Source organism: Conger conger, chromosome 4 (assembly GCF_963514075.1).
Source record: "Conger conger chromosome 4, fConCon1.1, whole genome shotgun sequence".
Classification (NCBI taxonomy): domain Eukaryota; kingdom Metazoa; phylum Chordata; class Actinopteri; order Anguilliformes; family Congridae; genus Conger; species Conger conger.
Window position 1 is genome coordinate 14,531,463 of NC_083763.1, and position 15,558 is coordinate 14,547,020.

A 15,558-nucleotide genomic window follows, 5' to 3' on the forward strand; every position below is an offset into this window, starting at 1 on the left:
CACAAGTGAAGAAGCATCACCAGGCCAATGGTCTTTGAGCAGAACCGGTGGCATCGAGACACTTAACAGTGCATCCATTTTGAACCCATAATTGAACCCGTAAGATTTCCCCAAATAGCAATCCTGTGATGCAGATATTGCTGCAGTTAACTGAAAACAAACCCTACCCCAACAACACTAACACACCCTGACATTTGACATTGCATAACTTAATATTCAATCTGTAATAGAATTACTCTGGATTGGGCCTAACTGCTCTCTCCCAGACCATAAAGACAGGGCTATTAGGATGAATGAAACGATAATCCTACGTCTCCTCCATTTGAGTCATACTGCCATTGGTTTTGACTAATGGCTTTCTGAAAAGGGCATCACTGGGGTTAAATCTGAAGGGGTCCATTGTCCTAGAAGGGAAAATAAATTCTCAATTGTTTTCAGTTGAAAGATTATTACAGAAAATGTCAAATATTCAATATATGAACTTCAGTTCTCGTTGATTTCATCCCAATGTTGTTTCTCTCCTGTTAAATGAGGAATCTCAAAGCTAAATGAAACACTATTCTCTTAAAGGGTATATGCGGGTTACTGCGTGTGCATAGTTCTTGTTCAAAAACTAATATTTCTTATTTCAGTGAGATTTGCAACTTGTAATTTGTAATTTGCTAGGTTTCTGAACCACAGGAAGAGGGAGTGGTCTCTGAACTAAGGTTGTGGAGGCTGAACTAATCTGACTTAAGCTGGACATCTTCGACTCTTGTGCGACAGCCTGGGACACTGTACAGTAAGTATGGTGCTGTTGGAATGGATGTAGCTGTTTGAATGATTGTGGAAGAGGAAGGTGGAAACGGCTATCAGGTTTATGTAAAACTAAAAGCACTAGATCAACTTCTGAATACTGATGAGGGCTGAGAGGCATGGATGCTCTAAGCCTGCTGTAAAATCCACTTATACCAGCTTGAAAACTCAGCTGGTCAAGCTGGTCATGAACTGGTCTAGCTGGGTATGAGCTGGTTGCTAGTGCTGGTAGCTTGTCTGAGCTGATAGCTGGTCAACCACCTAACAGCTGTTTCACAACATAGCTTAAGATGGTCAAACCATGTCAAGCTGGGAGCTGGTCTGAATTGGTGAATTAGCTAAACAATGCTGGGCTGAGAGCTAGTCTGAACTGGTCAACCAGCTACTAGATGTTTCGAAACTTAGTTTGAGCTTTTTTTCTGCAGGATAATCCTCTCTATAATTTTGCACGGCTTCTCGACGAACACACCATGGCTTCGTTATCATGTTAAATTGTAAAAGTTTACAAATCAATCCTATAGGCCTTCTTGTTGTTTTCAGAAAATATTTGACAATCTCTCAGTTTCACCAGCTGGTAGCCATGGCATTTTCTCATTGTCTGAATTGAATTTATTTTATTTCATAGCTTCTGTGGTGTCATTTACAGAAGTCATATGGAGATTGTTCATGCTTTTATCCAGCATGATTTTGTGTTTTTCATAATATTAAGTTACATAGCTGGATATATGACTGGGACCTGGAAGGTTGGTGGTTCAAACCGCAGTGTAGCCATGATAACCCTTTATTGGGTGCTGCTGTCAACTGTTTGACATCAGCTAAATAGCAAATTATTATAAGTATAGCTTCCTTGCTTAAGGGTACAATGGCACTGTACTACCTGAGAATCTTACTAGCAACCTTTTCATCACAAGCCCCCTTCTTATCCATTATACTGCACCGCTGCACGGATATAAAACACATGCAATAGCGTCTTTCCTGCTGCGTCGTCATGCAGTCCCTATCTCTTTTTTTTAACAGGCCACCTCCTAGCTGTAAATCGCGGACCGGTATCATCGCAGGTTTATACCTCAAAAGACGCGTGACAGAAATCCAAGCCTTTTAACTCATAAACTGCAGAGCAATCTCCCGCTGCTTTCCACGGCGCTTCTCCTCAAATCTCTTTACAAGAAGAGAAAACGGGCGGTCAAAATGCTATTAACATCACTTCACAGGTAATTAACTTAAGCAGCTGAATGCGAAGTACTGCACACAGTGCATGTCCTCGTGATATTAATAGATCGTTGGCGAGAATAGAATGTTTACAGCGGTTGCCTTGGTAATTGTTTCGAGCACAAAACCGCCCACTCAGCCGAGCTGGGTTAGACGTCCAATTTATTTTTCCCACTTAACTCGTTTAATGCCCCATTTTTTCCATACCTCGTATTTCTATTTGAGATGTAGGATGGAAGGAACAGTGTTCCACAACATCCTGACTTGATCATGTTAGATGCAACATGTTTGCACCCTTCTAATACAAGCAGTAGTCCTATTTCTAAGAAGAAGAAAAAAAAAAAAACACAGAACAAAACAAATTAAAGGACACATCCACTATCAAAACGGGATATACAGCAATGTACTGTATATATCCTGACTTCAGAAAATATAATTATATACACTTTCAATGGCAATGTGTTACAATACCTTATAGCATATTTTATTCCAAGACTTAAACAGTTTTAGAGACTTCTTGTCCCTGCAATATTTCTGACCAAAGAAAAAAAAAACTGACATCCAAAAGAAGAAGTGCACAGTCAGACCATTTACTGTTTATCAGGCAGGACTGCTTGGTGGAGGCCATCTGTGTCCAATGTGACTCTCATGTGAATAAGATACAGTCACCATTTTGATGCTGAGAAATGCTTTTTCCCCCGACAGTGCATCGGCTGGGTCAGCTATTTCTCTGTCAGGGTCGTCTGTGCCGGCTGAAGTGGCTCTTTCGTTCGGTCCATATGAAGGGGACATACACTCACCAAGCACTTTATTAGGAACATTTTTACTTTATTACAAAAACGCCTTGTTAATGAGGAAAATGGCCAGACTGGTTAATGCTGACAGGAAGGTGACAGTAACACAAATAACCACGGATTACAACAGTGGTATGCAGAAGAGCATCTCTGAACACACAACATGTCAAACATATAAGTGGATAGGCTACAGCAGCTGAAGACCAATAAGAATAAAAATTAAGTTGAATAAATACCTAATAAAATATTCTTTTGATATTTTGCCTGATGAGTGAGTGGTGAGCTGAGCAAGGGCTCCAAAACGTCTGTTATATAAAACAACAAAGAAGGATGAAACACGGAAAACGGAATACTGTATGAACAATGAAATATTGTCGGCCCGCCACTTATTTTAAATACTTACTTTATCCTTTGGAAGTACTTTTTTATGAGGGTCTTTACGGTTATTTTTATTGAGAGAATAACTCAATACAGTTCTACCATAGTTTAGTCTTTTTGCTCAATATGAGCCGTTAGCATTGTGTTAGCAACTGAAATAACTGAGTGGGCCTTTAAAAGCAATTTATCAGTAACTTCAAAGCTGTGGGGACATGCCTACAGCGGCTTCTCCGTGCATTGGAGGGACTTTATCCAGAACAATGCTACTGTCCACACCTCATTAAACATGTGCATAATCGTAATTAATTTCATACAGCAGAAAACGGATGGTGATTCGAATGGATGCGGCGTATGAGCGGATGAGCCAGTTATTATTTTTCATTTAGATCCGGTCTCCTCCTTCGCTGCGTTTTCGTACTTTATCACTTTTTTCTTTTGCTCAGATACGAGAAGTTGGTTTTTTGCTGAAATCGGTCACAGTAGCTTACTTGGAGTACTGTGGAAAAGGTGGTAAATACAGGAATGAGAGAAATAGAAAATCAATTAGGGATATTCCCACAGTAGCCGGGAAGAATAATGTAAAAAGGTATAGGTTCAAGTGAGTTCCCTGCGCAATATGGCGCTGTTTGTTTCTGAAACGGTCACGCGGGGACCGGGGGTTACCTTGTGGATTGCGGTTTGGGTAAACACAGGCCTCGCCTGGCTTTTCTTCTCTCTCATTATTGTCAAGTGCTGGATGCATTGCCATGCTTCTTTCCCTCTAAACAGAAATAAAACCCGTATCTTTGCCTTCCCCCTCTTTTATTTTTACGGGATTATTTTAGTGAAACCGTTCTCATCTTCCAGCTCACCAGCCCCTCTCCTGGAAACAGTTGATTGGTAATTCATTTTCTTGGATGCCGGGAGAGCTTTAGCCGTCATTAATCAAAGGTATTAGCGCAGCCATTGTGTGTGAGCATGCGCGTTTGTGTGCAAATGAACGTCTCGGTATGTGTGGGTCCTTGTTTCAGTGTGCCCGCACGCATGTAGGCACACAGGTGTTTGTGTTCCCTTGTATGTGTGTGTGTGTGTGCCTGTAGGACTGTGTGTGTGTGTGTGTGTGTGTGTGTGCCTGTAGGACTGTGTGTGTGTGTGTGTGTGTGTGTGTGTATGTGCCTGTAGGTGTGTGTGTGTGTGTGTGTGTGTGTATGTGCCTGTAGGACTGTGTGTGTGTGTGTGTGTGCCTGTAGGACTGTGTGTGTGTGTGTGTGTGTGTGTGTGTGCGTGCCTGTAGGACTGTGTGTGTGTGTGTGTGTGTATGTGCCTGTAGGGCTGTGTGTGTGTGTGTGTGTATGTGCCCGTAGGACTGTGTGTGTGTGTGTGTGTGTGTGTGTGTGTGTGTGTGTGTGCCTGTAGGACTGTGTGTGCCTTTAGGACAGTGTGTGGGTGTTTGCACACAAATGGGGAAATATAGATCTCGAAGCAGCTTAAATGATTGCTTTAGTGCATGAGATGGGAGCGAAACGTGTTGGTTCTTTAATGTATGTCTCTAATCTAATATTCAAGTCTGTCATTCTTTATATAGCAGGAACCCTAAGGGCTCAGCCATTGTTTTTCATTATCTTTTTTTAAACAGAGATTATTACTGAAAACAGTGGTTGGAATGAACACACAGGGACTGCAGTTTCTTTGGACGTGAACTAGAAACAACAATAGGAAAATGTTGAAGTTTATTTTGTCAGTGACAGCCAATGTCATCACCTTAAAAAAGCTAACATTGATAGATCAATCAGATTAATAAGGGCCTGGTTCTGGGTCATCACTGGATACTGCTAATGCTGTGCAGAAATCAATGAGTCACCCACAATTAGCCCAAACAAGATAGAAAAACTCCACTTCAGTGAAGCAAAAAAGGACTGAGAGTACGGAGACATTTAAATAAACTCGTCTAGTGTGCCCTTTGAGAGCTTAGCGCTTGGAGTGATGGGCTATTCAACTTCATTAGGACATATCGATACACCGTTCCAAATCTTCATCTCCTAGCAACATCACAGCGATATGGCCTTTTAAGCAGAGTCGATGGATTTGCTCGCCGTCGTCCCCGGCAACAAGGCAGAAAGAATACGCGGTCGCCTCACAGCTCGCGCGCAATTGCTACCAGTTTTATTTTTCACCGTCAGAAAAAAAAAAAAAAGACCACACGGAAATCCGAAATGGAAACGCGCAGGAGGAAAGCGTTAATAAATGTGAATGACGCTACGGAGGTGTGCAATGGCAGTGCCGTGGAAGCTTCAAGAACGAGCCACACGTGCACTTTTTGGATTGCCAGCGCCAAGTAAAGGTTCCTGTCGAACGCAATATGAAGGCACAGCAGCCAAGTCTCTTCTTCTTTTGTTTCTTATTAATTGAAAAAATAACGCCTTTACTCCTCAACTGACTCATATATGCTTTTGTGTTCTTCTTATTCAACCAACATCAATAATCAGACAACTGAATAATCAGACAATTCAACAGAATGACTCTAATTGTACTATTAATGAGTGTACTGCTCCTACCAGATATAGTAAAATAATAATTAATGTCTCATTAATTTAAATAAGGCTGCATTTGACTGCTACTACTGCTGTCATCACCACTTCTGCTAGAAAAACAGAGGACTGACTTAACAGAGCCAATCGGCAAATAATGTTTGAATGATGTTAATTAGGTTTCTTTTTTTTACATGTGTTAAATGCATAATATGTTCACTGAAGACATAGCATGTGGAGCATGTTTAGCTTGGCTAGTTTGCTAGGAAAGTGTTTAGCTGACTGGTGACACGTTCATCTAACAGAAATGCTTGGACGAGTTTAAATCCCACCTCAGATTCAGGCAGTTTCTCTCTCGGTACACATACAAATCATAAACATCTGGCACGGATGTGTGCTTCTGTATTTGGACAGTGTAAGAACTTTGAGCCGTTGTCTATAAACTAAACATTTGCTTGCAATTGCTAGTAGGCTAACTGAAGAAAAGCAACTATTCTTTTGTCACAGTTTCAAAGTGAAAATGTGCCATGTTTCAAGCAAGAATAATCTGATTCCATATAGTTAATGGTGCCGTGTTGCAATGTATGCATTTAACGCAATTAAGCAGTGCTTATAAAACCAGCAACATCCAATAAATACACCAAGTAATTGAACTTATAGTAGAAATCAATCAACTAAACTGACAGCCCTGCTGAAAACAATAGTACGCTAATTTGGTACAGTGGCAGGTCTCTAGTGCGCTAGCCCAGAGTGTATTGACCATACTTGCGGCTTTGGGTGGGATCATGGATAGGACTCCTCCACGCAGGTTCCTGTATTTTACCCAAAAGTGGTGCATCCCGTACTATACCGGGAAGCTGTTCTAGCCTGTCATTTGTCCTTTCAGTCTTGGGTATGTTGCTGTATTGGTACTGTAGAAAATTGGTACTGTAACATTTCTGAATGAATATATAGAACATAAATAGAATCAAGTGATAAACCTTCCACATTACACCTACCTGGTCAACAATCAGTAGAATGCAGGTAATGCATATTTGACAAGCCTAGAGATTGTAACACAGGCATCTCAGTCACTGATTGGCTAAAGGCTCTACATTCCTCTTTCCCAGGACTAGACTGACTATCTCCGTATCTCTCTCTCTGTATCTCTCCCTCTCTTTCTTGCGCTCTTTCTCTCCATCTGTGTCTCGGTCTCTCTCTCTCTCTCTGTCTCCCTCCATTTGTCCATCTCTCTCTCTGTCTGCCTTTCTCTCTCTCTCTCTGTCCATCCCTCCCTGTTCTCCCTGTCTCGGCTAAGACAGAGAGAACCCACAGAGCTGGTCAGAGCCATTATCACGGGCCCGTTTTTTCATCTTATCTGCGGCACTTAGTCAAGCATCAGCATTAATCAGCCACGGGCAGAGGCTGGAGGATAAGTGGACTGGGAGGAGGTCTGATATTTTGATAAAACACACAATGTGCCAGGAAATGCAGTTACGTGGTTCATTACCATGCAGTAGAAACCATGAGTCATTCCGTGTTGGTCAAACCCCTTAGCGGGTATGATGAGGATTGTACGCACAGACCTTCCGCAAATTTGTCATGCGATGTAGAAATGGAGATAAAATGTATGTAAGTTTAAAGATCATATTTACAAGTATGTTAATACATTTTATTTACAAGTGTCCAAATTTCTGAAAGTTTAAAGTTTAAATACACATGTAAATAAATATTTCATTTATGTGTCCAAATTTCTCTACGTTTAAATAACATATTTATTCATATATTCACATATTCACAAATTCTCAGTGTTGATTCAGTTCTATTGCCCTCTTGTACACACCATTTTGCTGAATAGCACTGTGCAAGTCAGAAAGAGCTATCTGTCAATGCTCTCCACTGGTTCTACATGACTGCAGCTGTAGTGAATTACTTCTATTTGTCCGCTACTTGTGACCGGAGCCCTAGTCAATCAACTCTGTCTGTTGGCTGAAGGCCTAGACGATCAACTCTGCCCATTGGCTCCCTGTGACCTGAGCCGTAGTTAATCAACTCTGTCCATTGGCTGGAGCCCTTGTCAATCGAGTCTGTCTCTTGGCTCCCTGTGCTTGGAGCTCAAATCAATCAACTTGGAACTGTGTTTCCGTGCATATTACGAAGCTGAGGCACACACATCTCACTCAGCAGAATTGCAGAATATAATAAAGTGCGTTTGATGGTTCTTGCCAGTTTGGAAGCTAACAAACCAGTTAACAAGAACTTGAAACAGGGTCGCTGTATAACTGGGGAAACCTTAACAGCCTTAACAATGTCTAAATAAGATTTTAAGTCTAAATGTAAGGCAAAAATACTTGTTGAGTTTTTTTGCAGTGCCTAACTGATTTGGGAGCCTTAAGTCTTATTTGTTTTATTTTGCATAGGAAACCGCCTCCTATTCACCATCTCTTAGGTTAATTCTGTTCAATTTAAGCGCTTCTTGTGTTCTTACCCGTTTAACTAAATCAATTTCAGGCAATATTGTGCCATTTATGGTCTGACAAGTCTTGTAAACTGTGATGGGTTTTCTGCACTACTTTCCCAACCAAACACTGTCACAGGAATATGTAAGTGCAATCGTGAAGAACATGATAAAATAAGTACAGAGCCCGTTGTGTCTAGAGTCAATCAGTTATTTTACGCCACACCAACGTCAGATTGCGCCAGCCACACTGGTACTTGCATACAGTCTTTGCTTGGCCTTAAACACACCATAAGAAAGTACGCGAACGCATACGCTTCGAGCTTCTCAAAGTTGATTTCACACACCATTGCGTTCAAAAATGCGTCATCTAAAATTCTCGATGCGACACGAGAGCGAGACGGAGTGTCAAGCGTGCAGCGAGGGGCAGCAGGAGGGTGAAGCCGCCGTCTTCCATTCGTGCTTTCTTCCGCTCAGTCCTGTCTCACCTCCACGAGGACTCGGGTTTATTACTTCCCCCGCTGAGAAAAACAGCTCAAGCTAGGTTTTGGAAACAGCTAGTAGCTGGTTGACCAGCACGGACCAGCTCCCAGCTTGACATGGTTTGACCAGCTTAAGCTATGCTCTGAAACAGCTGGTAGCTACCAGCTACCACCACTGGCTGGTTGACCAGCTCATATCCAGCTAGAATTGCTTATGACCAGCTTAACCAGCTCAATTCTCAAGCTGGTCAGTCTGGCATAGCAGGATTTAACAGCAGGGTCCACATGGACATAAGTCTGCATGATGAGTACGTGCTGTACAAACTGGCCATACTGCATGTTTGCAGTGCATTGGCCTGGTGTTGTCATTCGCATTTGCAGCGAATCAGAGAGCTTTGAAACGCCCGGCTCTGGGAACACACTGCGGATCACGCTAATTTAAACCAGCAAAAATCCCACTGCACTTTGCGTTACATAAATCAAACTCTGTTCTCGCCAAGGCAGGATGCATTTATTCAAACACTTTATTCCCCCTTTCTTTAAACTCTGCTTCAGGAACCAATTCAATTTTCAGTCTGTGTGAACTTCAGAGAATGCGTGCTTCCCCCCCACCCCATCTCAGCTGATGCTTATGCCTAAAAACAAAAAGGGAATGCTGTCTGAAATAAAAATCCAGGAAAAGGACCGTAGCCCCTGTTTGATCTGTGTCATACGTGCTACGTCCTTAATTATGAGGAGCCTCCGACTCGAAGTTTGAAATGCTTCCATTTCTCGCAGAAGATTTTTCATTATTTTCAGAAAACGCTGACCTGGATGTTGCGCGGTGGGGAAAAAGTAAGAAATGAAAGAATGAAATTCATTACTCAGAGTTATGAATTTTTCGAGGGACTGAGATTGAGTCGAGGCTTTAGCTTTTTCCAGAGAAATTAGAAAGTATGTCACGGGTGCCTCCAGCTCCCAAGTGGCTGTCAGAGCTCATCCGGTCCCTATGGCAACCATTTTGTACGAAAGATTCTGAATCAGTACTTCATACATACAGTGGGGTCCAAAAGTCTGAGACCACATTGAGAATCTGGGTCAGGGGGCTCCACTGTAGGACCCAGTTTACTGTGTAGCTCCGCTGTAGGACCCAGTTTACGGTGTAGCTCCGCTGTAGGACCCTGTCTACTAAGTGGATCCGCTGTAGGACCCAGTTTACTGTGTAGCTCCGCTGTAGGACCCAGTTTACGGTGTAGCTCCGCTGTAGGGCCCAGTTTACTGTATGGCTCCACTGTAGGACCCAGTTTACTGTGTAGCTCCGCTGTAGGACCCAGTTTACGGTGTAGCTCCGCTGTAGGACCCAGTTTACTGAGGGAGGTTTGCTCTTCCACACCTCCTCCACTTGTCATTGCACTGGAGTTATTCGCTGGCCATTTTTTTAATGATGAGTCAGCTTCAAGTGATTTAATTTGTTCCACACTTTCATTGATTTTTTCTCTCCTCCCCCCTCACAGCCAAAGCAGAGCCTGTTTTCCTTCATAACCCTCTCATTTTCTGAACACGTTCACAGAGCTCCTTGCTCCTTGTTTTCCTGGGTCCAGTCAGAGGGAAGGTTACCCACAAAACACATGTGGAGCGTCCAGAAAACGTTCTGTTCTTCAAGCAAAAAAGGTACAAATTAATTATATATTTGCAGGCTAGAGAGTAGAATTTTATGTACCTATAGGCCATTTGTACCTTTTTAGGGACTTACGTACCTTTTATTTTTGAGAGTGTAGAACTGGAAGATATAATTCTTACATTAATTCACTAGTTTTAACATATAAGGAACTTCACAATCTATGTAGAGAATGTCACTATATATAAAATCGGCCATGATCATGTAAAAATAAAAATGTTTTCAATATATTTCATGAAGTAAAACACACTCGTCAACATGCAGTATATGAACGTCTTGCATAAGCGTAGGCCAGCCAGCGAGCCTGTCGTGTTATGGGTGGCCATTTTGTCTGACGGCGGGCCTGGGACACAGGGGAATCAGATGTATAAATCTATAAATACTCCGGTGGAGAGGTGGGAGGACGGGAGGGCTCGGAGAGGGAAGGCAGCGTCCCTGGAAGATTCATTTCACCCACTCAGCTCCCATTACTCAGCCCTGTCTCCTGCCCGCTGCACACCTGTAAACCCCGGGTAGTATTTCTCCCGCTGTCCCACCGATGTTTACGCTATCGCCCAGAGCGGAGTGACTCAACATATACCACCACTGTGCCTGGCCTACTGCGGTGATGTGTGTGTGTGTGAGAGAGTGTGTGTGACAGTGTGTGTGCGAGTGGGAGTGTGTGTGAGTGTGTGTGAGTGTGTGTGTGAGGGTGTCTGTGTGTGTGTGTGAGAGAATGTGTGTGTGTGTGTGTGTGAGAGTGTGTGTGTGAGTGTGTGTGAGTGTGTGTGTGTGAGAGTGTCTGTGTGTGTGTGTGAGAGAGTGTGTGTGTGCGTGTATGTGTGTGTGTGTGAGTGTGTGTTTCTGATCGGAGTGACTCCGCATATAACACCGCTGTACCTGGCCTACTGCGGTGATGTGTGTGTGTGTGTGTGTGTGTGTGTGCATGTGTGTGTGTGTGAGAGTGTCTGTGTGTGTGAGTGTGTGTGTGTGTGTGTGAGAGAGTGTGTGTGTGTGTGTGTGTGTGTGAGTGTGTGTTTCTGATCGGAGTGACTCAACATATACCATCGCTGTGCCTGGCCTACTGCGGTGATGTGTGTGTGTGTGTGCATGTGTGTGTGTGTGTGTGTGAGAGAGAGTGGCTGTGTGTGTGTGAGAGAGTGTGTGTGTGTGTGTGTGAATGTGTGTTTCTGATCGGAGTGACTCAACATATACCACCCCTGTTTGTGCATATCTGTGCGATGTGTGGATCCGTGTTTATGTATGTTTGTGTATGTGTGTATACACATTTGTGTGTGATGTGAATGTGTGATACAGTATGTGTGTGCATATGTGAGTGTGTGTGCGGTGCGTGTATGCGTGTGTAAACGTGAGTTTGAGTGCATGTGTGTGTGAGTGTATGATGGGGGGTTAATGTGCATTAAGATCACACAGTCAGACACTGAAAGCCCTTTCAGCTCCAGGGATAGCACCATTTGTCTCTCCTGGCTGTGAGAGTAAGGTCGCGTCTCTACAGACTGGGGAGTGGGCCTCCTCCTGAGCTGGGTCTGTGAACTGTCTGTGAACTACTTCATCAGGGGATTTATCCCTGGGAAGAAATTGATATTAAAAAGAGGTAGCTGCAAAAGATGGTGGCTGGGGGCTGTGGTCACACTCAACCCCCCAACGCCCTCCAAGAGCATCCTTCCCTTTCCCACAATGCACTTCAGTGCTGATGCAGCCAGTGTCAGCAATTCAGATCTGTCACTTGTAGGATGGTAGGATGGGTGTGCGTGTGAGGGGGGGGGCCTCTTCCTCCTCTCCCTCCATTAATCCCTTCTTCTCCTTCTCCTACAGGAGGGGGAACAGGTGAATATTTCAGGCGAGCAGCTCGGGGGAGAGAAATGAACAGTCCTTGCGACGCCCCGGCTGCATCTATAATGGATGGCTCTAGAAGGCTGTGCCTGTCTCATAGAGTGTAAAGAATGCCTTCGGAGGGAACCCTTCCCCCCCCCCCCCCTCTTCCCAGCTCCCGGACCTTCGATCCCGTTATTTATGGATTTGACGCCGACGCTACCGGCCCGCCAACGGGCAGGGGAGCGCGTGCCAAGGAAACACGGACGCTTTTCAGTTCGCCAAAACGAGCTACGCGGTCCCGGAGGGGGCGGAAGATGAATGTCGATGTTTTGACTTTTGTCAGGTGCCACACTCTCCAGGAAGAGAATGAGCTATGATTGTCCTGTCCTTGTTTGGTTTATCCAATATGTAAGGGGGGGGGGGAGGGGGAGAAAGCCAAAAGCGGAATACCCATGAGTTAGTATTCTGCATGATCTGAGCCAGTATTGAAGGCGGCCATTTTGTAATAAAGGATTTTCAACATGTTCATAAGCAGGATAGCTTCTCTATTTTTCAAAGAGAATTTTCAGCCTTTGTTACTGTAACATGTTGTTTCATGTACTTGTAACATTATGTAAATGTCATTAAAATATCTACGTATTAAAGCAGGGGTGTCAACTCCACTCCTAGAGGGCTGGATTGCGTGCAAGTTTTCTGTTTACATCAATTACCACAGCACAGCTAAGTAGCTAATTGTCAACTAAAGTTCAAACAACAGTACAACGTTTCAAGACAAATTGTGAATAAATGTGTGATTGAGCTAACAAAAATGACTAAAAGTAGATGTTGACATGATGTTCAGAAACAGACACGCCCTGCCATGTCCATGAGTTATTATTTTCACATAATGAAGACTAAGACATGTCGACAAGATAGTGCCTGTCTCCACTGTGTCACCTATATTAGCACACTTAAGTGTGTTGATATTCTCTATGCACCTTAAAGGAATAAACCCAGTGAACACTTTTGTGGTGAAAAAGTCAGTGAAACTTCATCAGGTGAAAATCTGGCTATATTTGGTTGAAAAGTGAAAGTTTTCTAGCCAACTAGCAGGACGTAGCCAGGCTATATTTGAGTAATACCTGTGATAATATTGGGCTTTACCTAGTCTGTTTATGTCACAATGTCTCTCTGCTCAAAATATTGATAAGACAATTTCACCTGTTAAGCAAAAAAGGTTAAAACAAGACTTAAAACAAGCTCATATTGTTTACTTAAGAGAAGAAAAAGGTTTTAGGTCTCAACGAGAATGTGACTAGGCCGGCTCGGCAGTGCCAGACGTCTAGATTCTGGTTTTTTCTCACAGTCAGGTGACAGAGTTAATGCTGGAGAAACTCTGCCTTGACTAACCTGACCATACAACCCCAAGGCGATAAAATAGTGTAAAATGAACGGATAGCATTAAAGCTTTGGAGCTCACACCTGCAACAAATGTTTTGCTGTGGGCCTCATCGTTTCCAGGGCTGTTTGTGAGTACCAGGCTGCCAGCTAAGTCGCTACTATTGTCACAGTTGCAATGAACTCGATCCTTTCCGCCCCGTAACAGCCCTGTAGCCCGAGAAAGCGCCGGCTGAATGGGAGAAACGCGGCGGCGTTCAGCTTTCAATTACCTTCCCTCCATCTAATCTGTAATTATATCTTCACTTGCCAAAAGGGCTTAGCGGTAATAAACAGCACCATCTGTTTATGAAAGGAGACGTATGAAAAACCATTACACCTGGCCGCTGCTTACAGTGCTGTCACACACACACACACGCGCACACACACGCGCACACACCGTCTCAATTTCCCGCCGCGTCTCCCCTCTCTCCTTCTCCTCTTAATTGTGATGTATATTCTTCCTTTTATTTATTTTATTTATTTATATACAGGAGCTTGTTAAGAAAGAGGCTGACGTACACTGCCTGTCTGAGGGTAATGGCCTCCTCTATTTGTCCCGGGGAGACTTTGGGAAACATGACACGGGTGTCAGGAGAGGCCTCTCTCCCCAGGAGGGCTGGGAGATTTATGAAGCGCCCGGTGAGGCGAACACCCTGTGGTGCCGTCATGCTTAAAGTAAGAACCTGTCCTGGGACTGACCCCATGCAGGACAACGTGGTTCTCTTTATCTACAGCCTGTTCTGCATTTAACTGTCACAACATATTGTGGTTCTCTTATCTACAATCTGTGCTGGACACTGTGGTTCTCTTATCTACAGCCTGTGCTGGACACTGTGGTGCTGTTATCTACAACCTGTGCTGGGTTAACAAGACACTGTGGTACTGTTATCTACAACCTGTGCTGGGTTAACAAGACACTGTGGTTCTCTTATCTACAACCTGTGCTGGGTTAACAAGACATTGTGGTTCTCTTATCTAGAGACTGTGCTGGATTTACAAGACACTGTGGTTCTCTTATCTACGGACTGTGCTGGATTTACAAGACACTGTGGTTCTCTTATCTACAGACTGTGCTGGATTTACAAGACACTGTGGTTCTCTTATCTACAGACTGTGCTGGACACTGTGGTTCTCTTATCTATAGCCTGTGCTGGATTTACAAGACACTGTGGTACTCTTATCTACAGCCTGTGCTGGATTTACAAGACACTGTGGTACTCTTATCTACAGCCTGTGCTGGATTTACAAGACACTGTGGTACTCTTATCTACAGCCTGTGCTGGATTTAACTGTCACAACATATTGTGGTTCTCTTATCTACAATCTGTGCTGGACACTGTGGTTCTCTTATCTACAGCCTGTGCTGGACACTGTGGTGCTGTTATCTACAACCTGTGCTGGGTTAACAAGACACTGTGGTACTGTTATCTACAACCTGTGCTGGGTTAACAAGACACTGTGGTTCTCTTATCTACAACCTGTGCTGGGTTAACAAGACACTGTGGTTCTCTTATCTAGAGACTGTGCTGGATTTACAAGACACTGTGGTTCTCTTATCTACAGACTGTGCTGGATTTACAAGACACTGTGGTTCTCTTATCTACAGACTGTGCTGGATTTACAAGACACTGTGGTTCTCTTATCTACAGACTGTGCTGGACACTGTGGTTCTCTTATCTATAGCCTGTGCTGGATTTACAAGACACTGTGGTACTCCTATCTACAGCCTGTGCTGGATTTACAAGACACTGTGGTACTCTTATCTACAGCCTGTGCTGGATTTACAAGACACTGTGGTACTCTTATCTACAGCCTGTGCTGGATTTACAAGACACTGTGGTACTCTTATCTACAGCCTGTGCTGGGTTCACAAGATACTGTGGTGTGGTTAGCTAAACCTGTGCTGCATTTAAGTGGAACCCACTGAAAAAGGCTGTGCCAGTGCGTGCCTGTGTGTGTTTTTCCTCTCAGGTTTTTCCTCATTAGTTTGTTTTAACTTGACTTGAGTTCATTTATTCCACTGACAAGTCAAGAAATGAGTCCAACTGTCTCACTGAAGTGACAA

At 43.6% G+C, this 15,558-nt stretch overlaps 1 long non-coding RNA gene across 1 annotated transcript; it reads left to right on the plus strand.

The window, feature by feature from the left end:
• Positions 1-755: 755 nt before the first annotated feature.
• LOC133126047 (uncharacterized) lies at positions 756-12,333 on the plus strand. The gene is made up of 3 exons (XR_009708495.1): positions 756-781; positions 10,152-10,252; positions 12,075-12,333. It is a non-coding gene; the product is annotated as an uncharacterized LOC133126047 (long non-coding RNA).
• The last annotated feature ends 3,225 nt before the right edge of the window (positions 12,334-15,558 follow it).